This window comes from Octopus sinensis, linkage group LG2 (genome assembly GCF_006345805.1).
Source record: "Octopus sinensis linkage group LG2, ASM634580v1, whole genome shotgun sequence".
Classification (NCBI taxonomy): domain Eukaryota; kingdom Metazoa; phylum Mollusca; class Cephalopoda; order Octopoda; family Octopodidae; genus Octopus; species Octopus sinensis.
In genome coordinates this window covers 159,531,216-159,549,862 of record NC_042998.1, presented here as the reverse complement: position 1 = coordinate 159,549,862, position 18,647 = coordinate 159,531,216, and the positions used below count along the sequence as shown (strand labels likewise).

At 34.9% G+C, this 18,647-nt stretch overlaps 1 long non-coding RNA gene across 1 annotated transcript; it reads right to left on the bottom strand.

Moving 5' to 3' along the window:
• Positions 1-530: 530 nt before the first annotated feature.
• On the bottom strand, positions 531-17,655 carry LOC118762345. Its single transcript, XR_004998093.1, has 3 exons — positions 17,528-17,655; positions 5,372-5,376; positions 531-541 (listed from the first exon to the last, which is right to left on the bottom strand). It is a non-coding gene; the product is annotated as an uncharacterized LOC118762345 (long non-coding RNA).
• Between the last annotated feature and the right edge of the window lie 992 nt (positions 17,656-18,647).

Here is an 18,647-nt window from a genome sequence, read left to right as displayed (position 1 = left end):
TTCAGTTATAGCTTTCCATTTTTCATTTTCAGTAGAAATTTGCTGCCAAAATACAGCATCTTTTGTAGTTGAACATTAGAGTCTAACTACAAGGTCCAAGTATTTCCCTCATGTAAACTCTTGTGAACCCATGTAAACTCTTTGACGATCCCTGCATCTGTGAAAACAAAGGAAACAAAACAGTGGCATGCTTCCCAGTATGGAGAGTTTAACAGCTGTTTCCTCTCCACATTTTCTCCATTTGTTGAAACTTCCTTAAACCACTGTTTAGAAAAGGATTTCCCATCCTTCTAGGTAAACTGATCCCTTTTATTTTGATAGCTTCCTGGACCATGTTGTACTATTGTCACCTTTAAGTTATTTGGGATTGGTTTCTTCAAAATGCTTTCTTTGCAAAAAATGTACTAAAATCTTCTTTATTGTCTTCACTTGAAACATCATTCTTACTAGGAGATTGAGGGCAGCAATATCATGTTCTGATTCCACATCAGAAGAATCTGTCACTGCTTCTGCATTATATTTTACTTCCCCCTACACTTTCCTTACTTCCTCTTTACTTCATTATACCCAGGTATCTAATGCTCCTCTGCTTGGATTGTTTGTTTCTGGCTCTTTTATTTTTTGCTGTGTACTCCACTTAGTTGCATGTTCTTTATCTGGAGATATCAACAAAATGAATAATTTAATAATTTGGACAAACAACAATTTGGACAGTGGATATCTTAAACACTAAAAGAAATATGAAGAAACCACAAGCAAAACCTCTAATATTAGCAAATTATAAAGTGACAAACTGGCAGAATTGTTACCCTGGATGGACAAAATGCTCAGCAGCATTTTATCTGTCTTTATGTTCTGAGTTCAAATGACACCAAGGTTGACTTTGCCTTTCATCCTTTCAGGGTTGATAGAATAAGTACAAGTTGAGCATTGAGGTCGATGTAATCAACTTACTTTCTCCCCTAATCTTGCTGGCATTGTGCCAAAATTTGAAAGCAATATTAGCACATTATTTATATACTACATATTATGTACAAACCTTTGTATACACACCTTTGATGAGTTCTCCAGCACTATTCAACTATTAGAGTTACTAATTCAAAGACTGCTAACACATATGTATCTACCTATTATTTCATTCTGGATAACAACATTATTATGGAAATGGAATTACAATTTAATGGTAATAACCAAGAAATACTTTGTATATTTGGTTATATTAAAATGTGTCTGATGCCTCAGGTGAACACAATGAGACTTGTGGCATCACTTAATACATTGACCTTGATTACTTAATGGCAGCAAAGGCAGCCTACACAAAGTTTGTCACAAAAATATATGCATCAGCCAAATTTATAGGTATTGGTAGTTGGTGTTGTTGAAACTGTTTAAAGCAATGACCTTCATGGCGTATTGCCAGTCTTGAACAAAAACCACTGGCATCTTGGTAACCATTTCTGCTACAGTGTGTTCTGCAGAGTGCTTTTGCAGTGGTTTCAGATGAATGGAGATATTTCTGAGGAGCAGAATGGGTCAAACACAACTAAACCATCTAGTAGTACTAAATATTGAGTGAGAGTATGCTAATATGTCTGTTTGTAAAAATGTTGACCAAATAATTGATATTTTTGCTATAAAGAAAGGCAGTAAACAAAAATTTATTTTAAGTTGCATGTTGTGTGATTTGTGGAGCATCAAAAGATGAAAAGACATTTTATTAGAAATTGGTATTTGTGTTTTTTTATCTGTGTAAAACTTTGGGCAAGTCAATCTCACAACCACCCAAACCAAAGAACCCCATCCACCCATGTTTATATGCATATGTGTGTGTGTGTGTGAATGTGTATGTGTGTGTGTGCGCGCGATTGTAGTATTTCATTCTTCTGCCATTGTATTGGATTGTGGCTATGCTGGGACACCATCTTCAAAAGGTTTTGGTTAATCACATCAACCTTAGTGCTTATTTTCGTCTGCCACTTATTTTATCGATCTATATTGGATCAAATCACTAAGTTATGGCTTTTGACACAACACTATTTAATTTTTTTTTTTTATAGTGGTAAACTTAAACATAAACACAGATACAAATGCAGATGGGCACACATGTTCATGAATACATACACACACACACACAAACATACATGCACATATATACATATAAATGCATACATAAATACATAATATCATTTTTAAACATATATATATATATGTATGTATGTATGTATGTATGTATGTGTATATACACGCAGACACAAACAGTCACAGACACACACACATTTGTATATATATATATATATACTAGCAGGGTTATCCGGCGTTGCCCGAGTTACATACAATTGAAGAATTAGACTTTTCTGTTATATTTTCTGTAATGAACTGGAATACCTATATTTCGAATTTCATCAAAATTGCAGATGAGGGTTATTTCCTCATAAATAAAATTGTAATCGTGCCACATGTATCCCACACTACTGATTTTTATGTGCATATTCCAAAATTCCAGTCTTATTGAACCTGTTAAAAGGATTTTACTCCTGAAAAATGGAGGTCATGGAGCTCTAAAATGTGAGAGTTAATGTCAACTAGAGAAGTTGAATTGTCGAGAATCTTTTTAACTTGGGTCTTATATCTATTGTTTGAATTTCTTTGAGATAGGAAATATATGTTCACTGGGTTTGTAAAAGAGAGCAAAGCTACAGGAAACCAAAAGACGAATGATCACAATAAGCAGTCAGCTATAGTACCCTAGTTGTTACCACTCCCAATGTAGTATTCCTCACCATGTAGGTGACAGGCACAGCTGTAAGATGCATTACGAATCTATAGCAATTGGAAGGACGTGACCCAACTGAAATGAACATTAACAACTGTGTGACATGAGGGCTAAGGAGAAATGAAAGTTGGAGTTTGCAAATGACCACTATACTGATACGTAACTGGAAAGAATAAATATACAATCTATAAATGTCTTTGAATAACCAGTCACTCATCTGGGAAGGCCTTGAAATCAATGTTACCATGTGGGGATTATGTGTGACCCAGTGATAATAAAAAGACTGAAAGGAAATCTGCAATCAAATAACTTTACTCAGCACTTTGCAACTGAATCAGTGGAGGCAAAGCTGCCTCTCATTTACTTGACAATTTATGCAGCACATTGCAGAAATCACAATCTAAGTGTATGTCAAAGCAAACTGTTACACTGTTGTACCATTAAATTACAAATAATGCTTGGATGACCCCACAGCTTCCAAGAGTACAACTATTCATCTTTGCTTAGATAAAATGTCTAAATTGTGAGTGTTAAGTCCCCATGAAGGGATCTTTCTAACTTGTAAGAAGATGAAATTTTATAAATATTACTTCATGTGTATCTAATATCTATGGTTAAAATTTCATCAACAGCAAAAATATATGAATTGTCATTGGGGTTATGGCCCTTATGCATAGAATATAATTTTCAAATTTCCTAAAGATCCATTCTGTACTTTTGACTTAGTTTTGGATCATAAAAGAAATGACTAAAATTTGGGAGTTAAAGCCCCCATTAGGGTGTCTTAGAATCCTCATGTGAAGTGGAAACTTTGAGAATACTTCTTGATGTATGTCAATTACCCATGGTTGAAATTTCATCAACATCGAAAATTTATGAATTTTCATGGGGGGTTCTGCACTCTTTAAGCCATCTGAAATTCGAACCAAACATTGCATTATACCCACACTTATGCATTGAATGTAAGTTTCAAATATCATAAGGATCCATTCAGTAATTTTGATCCATGAAATTGTATGAAGCGCACAGCATTACCCTTCTCCCTAGGCTTCAATTTTGTGTTCCAAATTTCATTATGATCGGTGCAGCAGTTTTTGAATGTATAAGTAATACATGAACACATAAAGACATTGTCTTTGATATAATAAATATGAATGTACACATATACATACATGTATATATATATATATATATATGTGTGAGTGTGTGTGTGTGTGTGTATTATATATATATATATACATACACACACAAAGATAAATTGATAGATACAACTGAGTGGGCAAACAAAAATATGAGACACAGCGTACTGCTTGTTTTATTTTGATAAGCCTGATACTTATTCTATTAGTTTCTTCTTGTGAAACCAGTAAGTTATGGGGATGTAAATAAACGAACAGCAGTTGCGAAGCAGTGATGAGGGTGAAACACAGAAGCAAAGTCAGACACATACACTTAAATATATACATACATATATACGATTGATTTCTTTAAGTTTCTGTCTATGACACCTATATATATATATATATATATATATATATATATATCTTTTATAGAGACTTAGTAATTTTAATATTTCTAATATATATATATATATATATATATATATATATATATATATATATATATAATAAAATATTAGGGAATAAATCCAAACTTACAGGGAAAAATCAGATTTTGGATTGAATCCAATTTTATAGTAAAATATTATATTATATTAAATTAGAGATAAAACCACTATTAGGCAAATCATACAATGAAAAACTTAAGCCAATACATAAGATTAATTAATTTATATTATTTAAATATACATCAAAATTATTAAAAAAGATAATTAATATAACACTACGATCGTTTCATGGCTGTTCAATTCTTAAAATTTTCGAGTTACAGTCATTCTTCAGGTGGTTTAAATATTTAACTTGGCGAGGTTTAATCAATGAATTAAACATTGAATTAAACATTGAATGACTGTAACTCGAAAATTTTAAGAATTGAACAGCCATGAAACGATCGTAGTGTTATATTAATTATCTTTTTTAATAATTTTGATATATATTTAAATAATATAAATTAATTAATCTTATGTATTGGCTTAAGTTTTTCATTGTATGATTTGCCTAATAGTGGTTTTATCTCTAATTTAATATAATATATATATATATATATATATATATATATTGTTATATTTCGGAATGGTCATATTGCCAGTTTAGCCAATAAAAACACACGCACTATATATTTGGTGTTATTTTGCTTCAGTGATATTTATTTTTTACATTAATCTTAATCTTATTTCGGCCAAAGTTCTTTCGTCACACTCCTGTGACCGCATCAGTGGTCCTTTGTTTTCTTCTCACTTACTTGTGTCTCTCCTTACTAACCGTCAGCCATTTTGTATTTCTATTGTATGTCTTCATTTGCGCATGCTTATATCTCTATGTGCGTCTATGTTTATTTAGTGTGTGTGTGGGGGGGGATGCCTGTAATATTTGTATCTTCTGGTTATATACATTCTTGTAATTTGTATTTTGTTTTTGTTGTTGTTGCTTTTGTTCTAATTTTGTTCATGTGTTTACATCCACCCATTATTATCATTACATATGCTTGTATGTATGTATAACAACAATATTAGTAATAATAATAATAATAAATCTAATAGAATAAAGTTGAATGCAACAGGATCCTTGGACAGGGAGTCAGCGGACTTGAAACAGATAACAATACTCATAGGAACAAAAATAACGACCGCAACAGGGGGAATGACAGGGACCAACAGACAGACATAAAACCCAACACTAATATAAACAACACATATACCAGAAACAGGAACAATGAATATATCACTAGCGATGATAGTAATAATGGCAATAGTAGGAATAAAGGTAATAACAATAATAGTGGTAGTAGTAGTGGTGATGGTAACAGTAGAAGTAGTAATGAGGATAGTAGTGATAGTTGTGGTGGTAATAGGAATACTAGTAGTAGTAGTAGTGGTAATGGTGATAATAATAATAGGAAGGCTGATGTTGGAAACAGTAACGATAATGAAGATAACCCTAGAGAGACCATTGACATGTATACCCATCCCTTTGACACTCAATTCTTCAACGTATGCGACAAAACTTACTGCATGAACCGAATTTATCCAACAACATTACCCTTCAACAAAAGAGTATACATCCCAAGACGTACTAATGACCACATGGAAGCACAGTTCACTATAGCTAGGACCAAACTTAGACAGATTTTAGGATTATACATTAAGAGACAGAGACAGAATAAGACAGATGCCCAACAACTCGGAATTAAACCTGCATGTGGCCTACAGAAGCTCATTCAGCGCACGAGGAACGGAGAGGTGATATGCCTTCCCACGGATAAGTCCGGCAGGATGTCAATAGACAGCTTACCGAACTACATCCAGGCAATGCAACCTCATATCGCCAATACAAAAGTAACAACTGTACAGGCGCATGAGGAGAGAGAAAAGGTCCTCAATGCCCACATGATGATGTGGACAATTGTTCTAGGACCTCAGAAACGTACTGCAAGGAATTTCCAAGCCTGGAACAATGATATCCCGGCACTGTATGGACTTCGCAAGGACCATAAAGGTTTTACTGACCCTATAGCAGGACCACCAACAAGACCAGTCTGTGGAGCGAATATCGCTAGCAATTACAGAATCTTCTACTTCCTCTCAATGATCATACGCCCTATAATCAGGATGTCACCTGATGTGTGTGACAGCACAGAAGATCTCCTAAGCAGGATCAGTGACTGTAACAAAACTTGTGACTTGACAGGATGTATAGTAGGTAGCATGGATGTGGTATCCCTATACCCATCGATTGACGTAGATTTTGCAGTGGAGAAGTGCGTGGAGATGATCAACGAGAGCCAGGTGGAGTTCTGTAATGTCGACACAGAAGAACTGGGCCTCCTACTTAGACTGACATATAATAGTGAATACTTAGATAAACATAATCTTAGTAGTTTCTGCCCCAGTAGATGTTTAAGAGGTAGACCGCCTACAATTACTTCTATGGCTAGGAAGACACATATAGAAAGATGGCGCGGATGGACCAGAGCCATACGGAGCCCCACAAATGTCCATCAGGTAAAGAAAATGATCGCACATGCACTAGGAGCTAGTATAAGAGTTACCCTAAAAGGCCACACGTTTAAATTTAATAATAAAATATATGCCCAGGACGAGGGGGCAGCCATCGGTGTTAGTATCGCTGGTGATGTGGCCAACCTCTTCATGGTATGGTGGGACAGAAGGCTTAAAGAATGCCTACTGCAGAAATCCATACTCGTAAACATGTACTCTCGCTATGTTGATGATATCAATATAGTAGTAAAGGCACCCCCACAGAGAGTAATGTTGATATAGTAATAGAAACTAATACTATGGAGAGCATCCAGCAAATAGCTAACTCCATCCACCAGAGTATTAAGGTCACAATAGACTACCCCACTAAACACCCCAACCATAGACTACCAGTACTAGACACTGAACTCTGGCTAGAAATTGTGAAAAATAAAACCCAAATCCTTCATTCATACTATGCAAAACCTATGGCCTCAAAATACCTGATCCACCGGAACTCAGCCATTGCGGGCAATGCCAAATTCAATATTTTGATGGCAGACCTCGTCAGAATAATGAGAAATGTGTCACGCATGTGCGAGCCTTCAGAATTAAAGAGACACATACAGTATTTCATTCACCGCATGCAGTTCTCAGGTTACAGCCATAAAGAAAGGGTCAGAGTATACAAAGGAGCCATGAAGAAATTTGATAATATATTATGTAATGATAGGAATGGGATTTGCCCACTCTATAGGAACAAGTCATGGAACACTATAGAAAGGACAAAAAAGAAAATAGGGAAGGCCAACTCTTGGTATGATAGCCATAAATACCAGAGTGTCATGTTCGTTGACACCACCCCTGGAGGTGAACTGGCATACCGCTTTAGAAGGACCCTAGATAAACTTAAACTAAGAATTAAGGTTGTTGAAAAGCCAGGCAACCCTATCAGATCTATAATTGGTAGAAGCTATCCTTTTAGTAGAACTCTCTGTACGGATAACTATTGCACTGTATGTAGATTTAGCCCACAAACAAACTGTAAAGCCAGAAATGTGGTCTATAGTATAAGATGTATAGAGGGACGATGCAGTAACAAGACAGTAACATACGTAGGGGAAACAGCAAGAAGCATTGGTGAGCGGGTGAATGAACATTGGAGACAACTCAAGGAAGGTAAAAGCTCATCGATTCTGTACCAACACGCTGAACAAGAACACGGGGGATCAATCAATAACATAGAGATTAAGATATTGTCCACACATAGAACAGATGCAACAATTAGACAAATTACAGAAGCTACACATATAATAGAAAATAAACCTAGCCTGAATAGAAAACTAGAATGGAGCAATAGCGCACACCACAACATATGACGATAGTGGATCCTGCAAACATAATAAATACACAGATAATTAAAGAAATAGAAATGAATAAATATATATATGTATATGTGTATGTATGTGTGTATATGTGTGTGTATATGTGTATATATATATATATGTATATATATTATATATATATATATATATATATATATATTTTTTTTTTTTTTTCAATTAGATTTATTATTATTATTACTAATATTGTTGTTATACATACATACAAGCATATGTAATGATAATAATGGGTGGATGTAAACACATGAACAAAATTAGAACAAAAGCAACAACAACAAAAACAAAATACAAATTACAAGAATGTATATAACCAGAAGATACAAATATTACAGGCATCCCCCCCCACACACACACTAAATAAACATAGACGCACATAGAGATATAAGCATGCGCAAATGAAGACATACAATAGAAATACAAAATGGCTGACGGTTAGTAAGGAGAGACACAAGTAAGTGAGAAGAAACCAAAGGACCACTGATGCGGTCACAGGAGTGTGACGAAAGAACTTTGGCCGAAATAAGATTAAGATTAATGTAAAAAATAAATATCACTGAAGCAAAATAACACCAAATATATAGTGCGTGTGTTTTTATTGGCTAAACTGGCAATATGACCATTCCGAAATATAACAGTATCTGTTTCAACACACGACTTCACATAAAAAATCTTGCACAACAAATATTTAAACGTATATATATATAATATATATATATATATAGGTTTCGTATCAGAAACTTAAAGAAAACAATCGTATATATGTATGTATATATTTAAGTGTATGATATATATATTTAAGTGTATATATATATATATATATATATATATATATATATATGTAGGTCCCGGTTGATCCGGGGTTAACCACAGTAAGTAAGGTACTCAATACATAGCAGAGTAAAATTAATTTATTATATAGAAGGAGCTTCTACAGGACTAGTACTGTTTCATTCAAGAGAATCTTCAGGAAGCTTCCTGAAGATTTCTCTTGAATGAAACAGTACTAGTCCTGTAGAAGCTCCTTCTATATAATAAATTAAAAAAAAATATATATATATATATATATATATATATATGTATACATACAAACACACAAACACACACAAAGATAAATTGTGTGGGCAAACAAAAATATGAGATACTGCCTAGTGGTTTTTTTTATTTTGATAAGCCTGGTACTTATTCTATCAGTTTCTTTCTTGTGAAACCAGTAAGTTATGGGGATGTAAATAAACGAACACCAGTTGTGAGGCAGTGATGAGGGAGAAACACAAAGACACACACACAGACTTACATATATACATACATATATATATATATGATTGATTTCTTTCAGTTTCTGTCTACAAAATTCACTGACAAGGCTTTGGTTGGTCTGGGGCTATAGCAGAAGACACATGCCAAGTCACCACACAGTGGGACTGAACCCAGGACAATGTGTTTTGGAACAAAGTTTGTTACCACACAGCCACACCTGTACCTATGTATGTGTGTGTGTGTGTGTGTGTGTGTGTGTGTGAATGTGTGTATGGGTGTATATATGTATGCATGTATATATGTGAATATATATGTGTACATATTACATGTACATCTCTCTCTCCATATATACATCTACACATATACATGTATACATATACATCTATATGTATAGAAATAAATGTATACATATGCAGTGGAATTGAACTCAGAACTGTGTGGTGGGGAAGCAAATTTCTTACCACATAGCCGTACCTGCACCTATATTCAAGTTTCTTCTTATGTAGAAAATATAAAATAAAAATTTTCCACATTTTTCATATTTTCTTATCAGCTTTTTACAGTTGGTTTTGAACAGTAGAGATTCTAAATCCATATCTGACGTTTCTAAATCTTTACTGCCTCATTATCAAGGATTGAATCGAATATATTTGGTGTTCGTGTTGTTTCATATATATACTGATTGAATTTATGTAGACTTTCCCCCTACAGGTTTTTGACTGTTAGCATTATGCCTCAGCAGTCAGGTATTGATTTGTTTGTTGCGGTCAAATTTTGACTGTTAGATTTGTTTTAATCTTTTTGTGTCAGTAGGTACATGTTAATTTTTTTTATTCTTGTGTTTGTGCACATTGTATTGCCATATGGTTTTTACTAAATTAAATCATATATTTTTATGTAGAATTTTATAAAGTACGTAAATATTTTCCTGAAGTATTTTTCTATTGAATTTCATTTTGCAGAGTGTGGTGTAATGTTGTGTAATAGCTCCATGTTGTAAGTGCATGGTGATCCTACATGAAAGTGTTGCGCCAGTCTGTCAAATATGACTGCTAGAGTCCTGAAGTTTACAACTTTTAGTTTAACTGTCAAATTTATCGAGCATATTCTTTGTTCTTTGGTTCTGCCCTTTGTTCTTCGGCTCACATATTTGTAGTGTACTACTGATAACAGGGAATTAGGTTTTAGTGGTTTTGTCATATGTTATTATTTTAAGTATATGATCGTGTGTGATGCATTTTGCATTGCATTGTACAAGGGTTTTTATTATATGTTCATGTGTTTGTTAGTTTTTGTGCATTTTGTTCATGTAACAGATTTTATATCTAAAAATGGTGTTTCATTCGATTATTCTGAGAGTTAAAATTTAGTACAGAGTTGTTTATAGGCCTTCCTTTCATCTCTCAACTTCCTCAAGTGTATTCATTACAGCTAATGAATAATCTACCTATCTAGTGTATATAATGTGTTTATGTTTTGGTATTATTCTGTTTTCTATTGTGAATAGGTAGAATGTTGTACACATAGATCCTAGGATGGAATGCATGTTATCTTCATCTATTTGTTTGTATAAATTTCCTTGTGGGCTGCAAAGAAAAGGTACTTCAGTTCTCTCCTGATGACCCCATACACTTGCTGGCTTCCAGTATGTGGAGTTCTTGACTGGTAGTACTTGCATGTGCAAGTTGTTTGCAAAACATCTTAGTTCTTTTCAATAAATTTTCTTGTATCATGGCTGGCTTTGTTTAGGGGTATTTGTATCTTGGGAAGCACCTTTCATCAATACACACACACACACACAACACACACACACACACAACACACACACACACACACACCACACACACAAACACACTATTCTGTTTTCTTTGTTGTCATTAGTCGCCAAATTCACTAATTTCTCAATTAACTAATTGATTACTTGACTAATCGTTTGATCAGTTGATCAATCAGACTGCTTTTACTGCTGTGAGTGTGTGTGTGTGTGTTACATCAGTGTTTGAGTATTTTTTGTCTTGTTTAATCAATGTTTATGTTCACAGATTGTGCCAATGTGATACTGAAATCTGGCCAGAAACAATAAATAACAAAAGACTGGTCTTCTATTGACATTTTGTGAAACTCATGACCACCAAATTCATAATGCACATGATCTCTGCTATATCTGAAAATAAAATATCTATCTATATACCGGTAGCAGGCTCAGTGAGAGTAATGAATAATATATACGAGGTAATATCAAAATAGTCACCTTGTACCACAATACACTAGTCTCAACAGCCCTGCCACTTTGGGAATCTGACCTGGAAGTCGTTTTTCATAAGCAAGTCAAAGAGCTTCTGTGATTCACTCTGGATCACGACAAGTGTTAAAATGGTGACTTTTGAGCTGTATTTTCATCTTGGGGAAGAGATGGAAGTCTGTAGGGGCTAAATATAATGAATAGGGCAGGTGCTGAAGTGATATATGTTGTTTTTGGCAAGAAAAAAATGAGTGAGGAGAGCTTAGTAAAGAATCCAGTACTTCAGTCTCTGCAGATCCCATCGCATTTGCCGAATGTCCTCCCTCAAACACTTCAAAACATCACAGTAGAAATCTTGATTGACAGTCTGATCTTGGGGAATGAATTCTTGATGCACAATACCACATTTCCAGAGGTGACACTTGTGGCAGTTCTTCCAGATCTCTCATTGTCTTCCAGATCTCTCATTGTCTTCCAGATTTCTCATTGTCTTCCAGATCCCACATTGTTTTCCAGATCTCTCATTGTCTTCCAGATCTCTCATTGTCCTCCAGATCTCTCATTGTCTTCCAGATCTCTCATTGTCCTTCAGATCTCTCATTGTCCTCCAGATTTCTCATTGTCTTCCAGATCCCTCATTGTTTTCCATATCTCTCATTGTCCTCCAGATCTCTCATTGTCTTCCAGATCTCTCATTGTCTTCCAGATCTCTCATTGTCTTCCAGACCTCTCATTGTCCTCCAGATCTCTCATTGTCTTCCAGATCTCTCATTGTCTTCCAGATCTCTCATTGTCCTTCAGATCTCTCATTGTCTTCCAGATCTCTCATTGTCTTCCAGACCTCTCATTGTCCTCCAGATCTCTCATTGTCTTCCAGATCTCTCATTGTCTTCCAGATCTCTCATTGTCTTCCAGATCTCTCATTGTCTTCCAGACCTCTCATTGTCCTCCAGATCTCTCATTGTCTTCCAGGGATGTTCTGCCCCTTTTGAAATGCCTGTGCCACTTGAAATGTTGCATATGACCCATCGTCTCGTCACTGTAAGCTTGCTGAAGCATGCTGCATGTTTAACACAAAATTTCACGTTGGCTCTTTGTTCCAGTCCATGAAAAATCGCTGACTACAGCATACACATGATCACAAAAACAAAAATTTCACAACTTGTGAAATAAACGTAGTAATGTCATTCAGCACCCTCTCACTGTGAACACACCCATGTACTGCCATCTGTTGGCATGCTACAGAACTAGTCCAGGAACTTTTTGATGCCACCTTGTATACCTCATGTACCAAGCCTGTAAATTAATGAAACATATGCAAGATTTTGTCCACTATGTGCAGTTCTTTGGATACAGCCAAAAGGACAGGGTCAGGGTGTTCTAAAAGGTCTGGAAAAGGTTAGAAAACATCATAAGAGATAATACAAATAGATTTTGTCCTCAATATGGATAAAAATCATGGGCTATGTGAGAAAGAATAAATAAAAAAGTAGAGAAGACAGATTTATGTTATGTTATAAAAGTGAAAGGTTTCGAGAAGTAATGTTTATTAATATTGCTCTTAAAAGTGAACTTGGCCATAAATTTAGGAAAGCACTAAGTGATGCTCAAGATTAAAGTAATTGAAAAACCAACCTGATCCTTTAGATAAGTGGTCCCCAATCTTATTTGCACAACAGATTGGTTTCATGCAAGACTCCAGTAAGTGGAGAGGATCATGTACATAATAAAACACAATGAAGTGCATAGCATATAATTAAATTATATATATATATATTTGTGTGTGTATGTGTGTGTGTGTATATATTTATATATGTATATATATATATGTATACATATATGTGTGTGTATATATATATATGATTATATATATGTATATATATATATGTGTGTGTGTGTATGTGTGTGTATATATATATAACTATATATATGTATGTATATACGCACATGTAAATGAACCCACACATACTTCCCCCACACACAACACACACTGGTACATACATACATGGACATACACACACACGTACATACATGCACAAACATGCATTCACACACAGAGTAATGCACATTTGCTCTGCAGACACAACCACCCACACAACCCCATGAATACACACACACACACAGAGGCACACACTGCACTCAAAGCACACACACACAATATATGCATACATGCACACACACATACTTCAAACTACCAGTTAAACACCTTTCTTCTGACCATTCTCCTAGGCACATGTGAAGGAAGACACACAAAAGACAGCCACTCCTACCTAAAATTCCTACAGTAAATTCTTCCTATGACATTAAGCTACACAAAGTCCCAAAACACACATACACATATAAACAGCCAAAGTCACACATGCACACATGCACATACACGTGTTATTATTACACACACACACAAACACACACACACAGACTTGCAAGCATGCACATACTCACACATGCACACACATATTTCCTTCTCTTGCACTCTCCTGTCTAAGGAAGAACTATTTTTCACCCATTACCTTCTGGTCATTTCAAAATATAACCGTGTGTGTATCATTTATGATTTCTTCTTCTGTCTTCCCTTCCTTTGGACTTTCCTCCATTTCTGATGAAGAACTTGGCTCGAAACGTTAAATCCTCTTTCCTTCCTTTCCTGAGCATCTTATATTACAGTACTTGCACTACATCCTTGCGTTATTGCTCTTTCTTGTTCATCCTTCTTTGCTTGGATTCACTATATATATATATATATATATATATATATATATATATATATATATATGTATATATATACATATATATATATTACATATATAATACACACATAATGCAAAAATATGTTACAGACTGCAATAAACAATAAAACAAGAATAAAATTTAAAAATATATTCTTTCTGGGTGACATGCCAGGAAATGACCCATGGCCTGGCACTGGTTCTCAGCCCAGTATTTGGAAATCCCTGGTTTAGACCACAGAGAAATTGTACAACATCTTTTGATTGGACCAGCTGTACCAATAATAATTATACTAGCAGTACCTGTGGAAATTACATGGTAAATACAAAATGTTTTAGATGGTTGTAAGTTTATTTAGAGCCATAAAAATTAGTGTTCCTTTATAAATTGTATATTCTGCATAATTTTCATTTAAAAACTACTTTCAGTTCTGGATAAGGCTGTAATTAAAGGATCATGACTTTCTCATTCTTTCAGCACTTCAGAAGTTTATTTTTAAATCTAAGAGCTTCATAATGATTACAGAGAATATTCATATCACCAATGTTGTAACTTTCAACCATTTTTTTACAGCTTTTTTGACCTTCTCTCTTATTTTCATTTTCTTTTCTATCTTGAACACATTCTCTTAGCAATTGTAAATACTATATACTTTTTGATTCATATTTTACTTCTTTCATGCTTATGCTCATGTGTTTGTTCTTGTGATTTGACCTGCTTTCTTTACACTGTTGCTTATATCATCTCATCCTTTCTCTTATTAGCTTACATTGCCTGTCATCCATATTTTATAAATGAATATCAATTTTCAAGTGATCATATGATAAATAATTGCACTTATGTGCATGCTTTAAGTGAGAGGCGATTTAAAAAATTTAGTTCAATTAAAACCAACTACATTTTTCACTATCTACTCGCCACTGTCATTTCCACCACCACCATCATCATCATCATCATCATCATCATCATCATCAACACCAGCCCCAGAACATCACCCCTATGCTAAACATTCTCTTTCTAACTCTGTTTCTCTATATCACTCTCTTCAACTAACTTTTTAACCATGTAATAACTACTATGTTTCTCTTACCTCACATCGTTAACACTTCTCTCTCTCTCCTTTCTCTCTTGTTCTCCATTTTCCCCTTCAGCTAATCATGTGACAGCATAATGCATTTCAGCTTTAGTATATCAATATATAAGTGGTATATAAAATAAATCCTAAGATTAAATTGTAAAATTAGGAATGGGGTATACCAGATGAAATGTGTGGAAGGTGACTGCAAGACTGCCACTATAATATATATAGGTGAAACTACCCTTAGCTTAACTAAAAGAATGGAAGGCAGAATTAGATATAATTCCATTTCTGTTACCACCACCACCACCACCACCACCACCAAACAATAATACCACCACCATCACCCCACCACCATCCCCCACCAGATGTAAATTCTCCCACCAACAACATAGGTGCATGTGGGTGTGGGTGTATGTATGTGTGTGTGCGTGTGCATGTATGTAAGTGTGTGTGTGTGCAACAACCACTCTGTATGTATGCATATATGTGCATAATCATATATATACATATATGTATATATATATATATATATATATATATATATATATATATATGGAGACGCAATGGCCCAGTGGTTAGGGCAGTGGACTCGCGGTTGTAGGATCGCGGTTTTGATTCCCAGACCGGGCCTTGTGAGTGTTTATTGAGCGAAAACACCTAAAGCACCACGAGGAAATGTCGGTGCATCAGCATGGCTGCAGCTCTGAGCTGAAACTAGAAAAAAAAATATATATATATAGGTATGTTGGTGCAAGCAAGAAAACTAGAACTCAAAATGAGTATATGTATATTTTTGCATACTTTTATTAATATTCAGCAGAAGCAACAAAGTGACTCAAAGTTCTGGAGTTTCAAGTGTTAGCACTGCTTCTGCTAAATCTTAACATATATATATATATATAGTTCAAAATTACAGAAAACAAAAGATGAAGACAGGTGTGTGTGTATGTATGTATGTATAGATGGATGGATGGACAGATATGTGTGTATGAAGAGGTGTGTGGCTGGATTTATTAAATCCTTTCACACAGAGAAAAGAACAAAAAGTAAGCATACCACTACAGAACTATGACATACTTTGATATGATAAGACACAGGAACAGGCAACAAGTAGATTTACATGTGCATGCCCTACCACCACCACTACACACGCGTGCGCGCGCACACACACACATACATACATACTATGGACATAGACACAAAACAAGAAATACCATACGAATTCAAACCCCATGAAATATGTATACACTTCCACACTCATTTTCACCTATCAAAAAATAAAACAGTATATATATATATATATATATATATATATATATATATATATATATATATATATATATAATATATATTATGGAGACGATATTTTGTCAGTCAACAGGTCGTGGTTTCAAAGTGACGAAAATATTTTGACAAATTAAATTTAAATGTTCAAATGAATCTAACAGTTTTTGTGTGTTTTTAAATGGCTTATAAACATCTTCCTTGCTGCAATTGTTTATACAAACACACATACACGCACGTACGCATACACACACACACACCACACACACACACACACACACACACACACACACATATACACACACACACACACACAAATACAGGGGTTGGACAAAATAATGGAAACACCTAGCATCATAGCATCATAATTTTTGAAATATCAACAAAAGCTTGTTTATTTTTTGATTTATCGTTAGTGTTACTTAATACGTTTTGTTTAAATTGCTGTTTCTTTTCAGATATCATCAGAAAAAGCTAAAATGATAGATCTATTGGACTTTCAAAGAGGTCAAATCGTTGGTGCTTGTATGGCAGGCGCTAGCTTAACGAAAACATCTGAAATGTTTGGTGTATCAAGAAGTACTGTCTCAAAAGTTATGACAGCCTGGGCAAAACCTCCTTGTCAAAACAAAACTCTGGAAGAAAAAACAAAGCTTTCAGATACGACTGTCGGACTCTTACTCAGATTGTTAGAAAGGATCACAAAAGTACAGCTCCCAGAATTACTGCAGAGCTTAATGACCACCTCGAGAACCCAGTTTCCACAAAAACTGTTTGCTGGGAACAAAGCCAGATTTCATGGGAGGGCTGCAATCAGAAAACCATTACTTTCAAAAACAAATGTTGCAAAGCATTAAGAGTGGAGTAAAAACCTACAGAATTGGTCTTCAGAGCAGTGGAAGAATGTTATTTTCTCAGACGAGTCATTCTTTATCTTATTTCCAACCACCAGCTGAGTATATGTGTGGAGACAGCCAAAAGAAGCATTTGACCCAAACTGCCTTCTTCCAACTATTAAACATGGAGGAGGATTTGTAATTATCGGGGGGGGGGGGCTATATCTTGGAAATCCACCAGCCCATTGGTTTCCATTCATGGCAGAATTAATAGTCAAAACTATTTAAGCATTTTATCTGATCAAATTCATTCTATGGTTGTGTAACTGTTTCCAGAGGGAAACGCAATCTTTCAGGATGATAATTCACCAATTCACACTGCTAAAATTGTTACTGAATGGCACAAGGAACATTCTAGTGAAGTTGAACATCTTATCTGGCCACCACAGTCCCCAGATCTCAATATTATTGAACATTTATGGTGCATTTCAGAAAAACAAGTAAGGAGTCAATATCATTTGACTATGGCTATACTGGAGCTCCGCCTTGAAGGGTTTTAGTTGAACAACTCAACCCCAGGATTTATTTTTTTAAACCTAGTATTTATTCTATGAATCTCTTTTCCCAAAGTTATTGGGATGTAAACACAGATACAAAGAAACACGCACACACACACACACACACACACACACACACACACACACACACACACACACACACACACACACATATGATGGACTTCTTACTGTTTCTGTCTACCAAATCCACTCACAAGGCTTTGGTCAGCCTGAGGCTATAGTAGAGGACACTTGTCCAAGGTGATTATACAGTAGGAGTGAACCTGGAACCATGTGGTTGGGGAGCAAGCTCCTTACCACACAGCCATACCTGCTCCAAAATATATGAATTCATAGAATATTAACAAAACAAGATGGTGAGTGACGTTAC